The sequence below is a fragment of the Phalacrocorax aristotelis genome, chromosome 10 (genome assembly GCF_949628215.1).
Source record: "Phalacrocorax aristotelis chromosome 10, bGulAri2.1, whole genome shotgun sequence".
In the NCBI taxonomy this organism is placed as follows: Eukaryota; Metazoa; Chordata; class Aves; order Suliformes; family Phalacrocoracidae; genus Phalacrocorax; species Phalacrocorax aristotelis.
Window position 1 is genome coordinate 507075 of NC_134285.1, and position 6363 is coordinate 513437.

Consider the following 6363-nt stretch of genomic DNA (forward strand, 5'->3'; position numbering starts at 1 on the left):
CTGCCCCACTGCTGGCCCTTTCTCCGGTCGGGGCTCCTTTGTGCTGGCAGGACACTGGTAATTCTGCTCCAGTCCCTTGTCCCCTGAAGACCTGGGACGTGGGCCGGTGGGTCCCTCTCCTCTGGGACCCTTGGGACACTGTGCTACAGAAACACCCAACTGCACATCATCCTGCAAACAGGGCATAAACAAGCAGGTAGTAGAGCTCTGGAAATGTGTTTTTATTGCTTTTGTTGCAATAATTACCACATCTTATGGAAATGTGGCTCTCTTCTCAGCCATTCAATCAGTAATCTCAAGAGCACCCCGGTGGTGCTGTGAAGCTCAGAAGCGTAGGGGAGCCAGGGCGAGGTGAGCTGCACCAGGAGCATGCTCTGCCTGGCGCTGGTGCCTCCATGTCACTGAAACAACCCCAGCACCGCAGGGCTGAGGAGGATGCAACCAGGAGTGTAAGGGGGAAAAGGAGGTGTAGTGTGATGGATAAGCAAAACACAAGGCACAACACAAGCAGGCTGTGCTCGCAGCCTGCTAGAGGTGTGCAGGGCCAGCTGGGGAGGACGGGCCAGCCCGTGCTCACAGGTCTCCGTACCAGTGCAGAGATGAGGCATTTAGGCAAAGCCAAGGAGGAGCCGTGCAGAGCATGGTGCAGGAGGAGATGCTGGGATGCTAATGGACGTGGTGGGCGCAGTGTTTCAGCAGCGCCTGTGCAGACCGGCCCATGCCGAGGGCAGTTTTTGCATCACAGCGTGTGGTCGGCGGGGCTGGGCAGTGCAGGGGCGTGCGGTCAGCGGGCGGAGTGTGCAGAGACTGCCTCACCTTGGCAGGAGCCAGTTCACCCTCATGCACGCAGCTCCCCGAGCAACAGGGCCGGTGCTCCCCAGATCCCTGCACAGGTGCTGGCGGACGTGGCTGGGCCGGGAGGCAAGACGTGCTGGCGGTTGGCACCCGGTGACCTGCGGCGCCCCATGGCCCCCGGCCCCACCGGCGGGGGGTGGGTGCTGCAGCCCCAGGTCCCGGGGTGCCCACCCGTGCATGCCCCTGCCTCGGGGGGTGCCGAGGGATGTGCGCTGACGTTGGCAGTCTGCCGGTGATGGGCTGAGATTTAATTTGACATAACCAGGGGGCACAGTTCGGGAGCCAAGTCGATGCAGTGGAGTATAGCTTATTGGTTTCACCGGGAGCAGAGAACGATTTGAGCAACCTCTGTACTGCTGGTCCAGACACACACCACCGCACTGTTGACTTAGCAGCCGCCGCTGACAGAGAGAATTGATAAAGCTCTTGGAGATATTCCTGTCTCATCTGTCTTGGGTAAATCAGAGGAAGGCTGGAAACATCAGAGGAGGCAAAAATGCAAAAGCAATAAAAAACTACTGACTGTCATTGCAAGCAGAAGCTGGTCCGACATGACCACTGGCAACAGAAAGATTTCACATGATCAGGGGTTGCTTACTTGAGGAATTGCTGATTATTTAGTGGATGCTTAAGGGGCTGGGGGAAAAAAAAATCAAAGCTCCTGCTGTTCGCAGGTTGATGAAAGGACTGCATGCTGCCCCTCTGCAGCCCTTGTTTACCACCAGCCTTACCCGCTCAGAGTAGTTGGAGAGATTTCTGACTGCTTGCTCAGAAATAAAAGGAGCCCGAGAATCAATCATTTGTTTACATTGTATAACTCGTTGAAAATCAATTGGCTCCACATGTTGCAGATCTGATTGCATTTTGTCAGCGGTCACAGGGAATGGTTTTCCCCTGACATGCCTGTGTTCGTGGTTTCTCCAATGCATCAATTGTACCAAGCTTTTAGGATAATTGAGACTGAGCAACAATCCCCTTTATAAATATTAACTCTGATATGCTTGGGAAACTCTGCCTCTCTTGGATGAATTTTTAACTAGCTTTTTAATCTATCGCTTCTTGTTAGAACAGCAGGAGTGTTTCATGGTGCCTGTTGCTGTCTACCCATCTCCAAGACTGGCGTCTCTGCCGAGCCCCCGCTCCCCGGGCAGGGACCCCGCTGCTGCCCTGCCCAGCTGGGACGACCCCGCGGAGCCAGCGGCTGCTGCTGCGGGCAGGGGAGGTCTCCGCTGGCCTGGGGGGCCACGGGGACAGGAGAAGCTCCAGCTCAGCAGGGCCCCTCGGGCACCCACCGCCCGCCTGTGTGGTGGCTGTGCTCCGCGCAGCTTTGCCTGGCGAGCTGCCGTGCGCTGGGCCAGCCGTGGCCGTGGTGGGGACAGGGCGGGAACAGCAGGCCCCAGGCCCGCAGGGAGCAGGAGCTGCGCCGTGGCCTCCGGCAGGACGTGGCATAGGCTTCGCCAGCAGATCAGCTGCAGCTGCGGTTCCCCAGCAGCTCTGTGGAGCAGAGAGGTGGGTCCAGCCCTCGCCTCAGCAGTCATCCATCCTCTGCCAGTGTCCCCGGTACCCTGGTCCGCAACACGCCTGAATCCTGATGCTTGCCTCTTACACTATTTTTGTGCTAGAAATTCACTGGTGAGAAACTGGTGTGTTTGAAGGCTGTGAGGACCAGTGGAGACTGAAACAAGGACCACGTTTTTGCATAAGAGGGGAAGGACTTCATTACAGGCAACTCCAGCCAGATGCTGAGATCTTCCCTTCCCTTCCTTTCCCTTCCCTTCCCCTCCCTTCCCTTCCCTTCCCTTCCCTTCCCTTCCCTTCCCTTCCCTTCCCTTCCCTTCCCTTCCCTTCCCTTCCCTTCCCTTCCCTTCCCTTCCCTTCCCTTCCCTTCCCTTCCCTTCCCTTCCCTCCCCTCCTTTCCCCTCCCCTCCCCTCCCCTCCCCAGACCCCAGCGCTGCCATGGCACGGGCCGGGAGGCAGCAGGGACACAGGACTGGGAGCACAGTTCATGGGAGGCTGGTGCTGGTTGCTCCCCCTGCAGCATCCACCTCCCTGCCCCACCAGTGGCAAACCCAGGGCTGGTCTGGTTGTGCCATTGCTGCATAGTTTCTGTACTCTCGAAGCTGCTGTTCAGGTTCCGCTGTGGGGAACCGGAGGTTTAGGGGCGAAGAGTGCTCTGGTACTGCCTGTGTCGGCAGCGCAGCCGTGCCCAGGTCTCGGTGTGGCAACAGGCAATTTCTGAGAGCGTGGCGGGCGTGGGGCTCTCCGGCAGGTCCCCTCCATCTGCTCGCTGCTCCCTCGCTCCCCTTGCGCGTGTTGTCTGCGGAGCAGCGTGGCCCTTGCGCAGCCTTGCGTGCGCCTGTTCCCTTGCTAGCGCGAGCAGGTGACGGCACTGTGTTGCTCGGGGTTGGCAGTCATCCTGAACGCTCAACTTCGGCTCAGGCCTGGGAAAAGTGCTGCTGGGCCCCAGTAAGCTGTCTGCACCCGCTCCTGGGACTCATCACCCCTCTCCCTGTCTCGGTCCAGGGCTCCTTCAGAGCCACGACTGCAGAGGGGACAAGGGCTCATGCAGCTGCAGACTTTAGCGGGGAGCTGAAAGCAGCCCCTCCCCTCAGAAAAACTGGGGAGATGGTGCTGTGTCAGCCATGGGACACTGCAGAGGTGGGGGACCCCCCCTAGTCAGACCTGGACACCCCGCACCCGTGGGGCCCAGGACATGCGGGATGTCCTATGGGAGGGGAGGGGAAAGGGCTGACGCTCACAGCTCTCACCGCCCCCCTGCCCCACTGCCCGGGCCAGGGGTCCCCTGGAGGGGCTGAACTGCCTTTAGCACGGACACACGCCTGTTCCTGAGCCGCGCCTGCTGTCCTCCCTCTGCACGCCCCTCTCCTTTCCCACTCCTGCCCATGTGGCGAGGCACGACGCCTTTCCGCAGCCCTGTGGGCGTCGGGGGAGCAGCGAGAGGCGCCGCAGGGCCAGCGCTACCCCACGAGCGTGGGAGCCGGGCAGCCGTGTCTGCGCTGGGCTCACCTCTGGCTGCAGCACGGTGCCAGCACCTGCTTTGTCTTTCCCTTCCATCGGCATTTGTCTGGCTGGTTCTGCAAAGCAGCAGGTCAGAGTCCGACAGCTTTAGCCTGTCTCGGTTAAACTGTTTCTTTTCCCCCACAATCAGATGTTGGCCTCTCTAATACCATGTGAAAGTCTGTCAAACTGTGTATATTCTTGTGAAACCTCTATACAGAAAGAGACAAAAGGAATCAGGGATGCTGTTAAAATGAAAGCCCTACTTTACATTTCAAATACTTTACCAGATTTTTCTCTTCTTTTTTTTTCTTGGATGTTTAATAAAAGCTTTTAAAAGACTTTTTGTTTTGGTTTGGTTTGGTTTTTTTTAGATGGTGATTGCTTGTGAAAGGACGGGTCTGTGAGGATGTGAGGAAGACAGTGCAAGTCAGAGGTTTCATAAGTCACTGCCCCAAACTAGGCTCGACTTTCAGGGCTGGTGCTCGCCTGTTCCAGCCGAGCGGCTGCCTGCGTTTCTGCGGGGGACGCAGGAGGGATTGCCTGGAGAACCCAGGCTGCGGCTGCGAGCAGTTGCCTAATAGGCACCTCGGAAACGCATCCTGGGAGTCGTGCCTCCTTCTGAGCAGCAACTGTTTCTCTCCAGTAAGTATGTAAATCCCAGCACATTCCCAAGTGCAGGAGGTTTCTGTCAGGCTCCAGACGCTGCACACTGCGGCAGAGGCTGGGAGACCCCACGGTAAACTCTGGTGCATCGTGATATGAGCAGCATCGGGTGAAATAACTATTCTTGGGCACTTGCTTGTGTTACAGGGTAATACTTTTTTTTAAAACAATCTGTCTCATGCCATGAATATTATTAAAATGTTCTACTAGTCAATAAAAGTGCAGCTTACTCTGAAGAGTGTACAGAAATTTAAGTATAAAAAAATTGCGTTTAATATTCTTGTAGGCCATATTGGGGAGAGCAGCATTTATTCCATGCAGAGAGACAGACCCTGGTGCAGCTTTGCCCTGCTCCGTGCTGTCTGCTGCTGCACCAGCGACACGAGTGGTGTCTGGGAGCGAGCAGGTGCTGTCGCAGGGTGCTCACACTGTCTCCCACCGTTTGCTCGACTCCCAGGCGGCGATAGCTTGCTGCCGCGGGTCTGCTCCGTAGCTGTCCCCTGCACACTGCGGGCTGGAAACCACATCTGCTGCCTCAGGGATGCTGCCAGCCCGCCGCCCATTACCCAGGCTGGCAGAGGGTGCAGGGGGCCGCCTCCTTCGCAAGGAGGAAAATGAAATTCCTGATGAAACGATGACCCCAGAGCTGTCTGCGAGCCATTCCGTGGCTCGACGACGGCCAGGCAGGCCGGGGGAGCTGCTCGCTGGCTGTCACGCCGGCCAGAATTATCCATATTTCAGCGCTTGGGGAGGGCAGGTTATTTCCCGGCTACTTGGCGTGGTTGCAAAATTTAGTGGAAAAGCTAAAACAAGCAGACTGTGGAGTGTCACATTTTGTTAGTGCTACGTGGAGAAGGGTTGTCAAACCCGCAAACAAGACATGGGAGAAGCCTGGAATTGACACAAACACTGATGTCTGTCTCCACTGAAAGTGCTCTGCTGTGAGTGGGCATTGAAGCAGGGGCTGGGACACCTTCGCTTGCTGCCAAACTTAGTGCTAAAGTCTGGAGCACTAACCAAAGCTGATGGAAGTGTATTTATTTAAATTGCCAGGATAAATTAACTTTTAAAGCCACAGTGAAAAAGTCTTAAAAGTCTGTGCTGCGAATCAGGGGCATGAATATTCAGGCACATGTACTCATTGAATTAGTTTGTTGCAAGCATATTTGGAGGCAGCTGTTCATTTAATAATCAGGGATAATCACAGAAATAGACGACCGGTTACTCCATCTAAATTGCATGGTTAAAATTATAATTTTATAACTCTATCTCAGCAATTAGATTTCATAGCTATGAAAAACCAGCAAAACCCAGTTGAGGGAAAGCTGTTATTCGTTTAATGCAGAAAAGCCAAGGTCAGGTTGGGGCTGCCCCTACATGCAGCAGCATCTCCGGTGTCTGGGTTGTTTCCAACACCACCCGAAGTGCAGAGGCGAGACTTCTGGGCCAAACAGTCCGATGCTAAAACTGGGCCAGGCAGGGGTTAATTTTCTTGGCATTTCCTGTCTTCATTACAATATTTGTCCCAAGAACAGATTAATTGCTCTCATTCTTTCTGCCTTTCCAGCCTTTTGTCACGGGAATGCATTTCACAGGACTGTAATGTTTGATACTTGCTCTGAGTTATAGCTGTGCCGTACGCTGTAAAAGTTTGACTCTCTCAGTATTGTACATTTTGATTCTACCCCTGCAGGCTATAAACAACCCAAATTACCTCTTTCTTTAGCTTCCAAGAGGACTAATCCCCTGTCTAGTGCTTTATCAGTCAGTTGAGAAAGAGTGAGACCAACCTGCCAATCCAAACAGAATATATTGAAAAAATCA

The 6363-nt window shown here is 55.1% G+C and overlaps 1 long non-coding RNA gene across 1 annotated transcript; it reads right to left on the minus strand.

Annotated features, from left to right (window-relative positions):
- Positions 1–200: 200 nt before the first annotated feature.
- On the minus strand, positions 201–4008 carry LOC142062327 (uncharacterized). Its single transcript, XR_012662428.1, has 2 exons — positions 3883–4008; positions 201–1327 (listed from the first exon to the last, which is right to left on the minus strand). It is a non-coding gene; the product is annotated as an uncharacterized LOC142062327 (long non-coding RNA).
- Positions 4009–6363: the final 2355 nt, after the last annotated feature.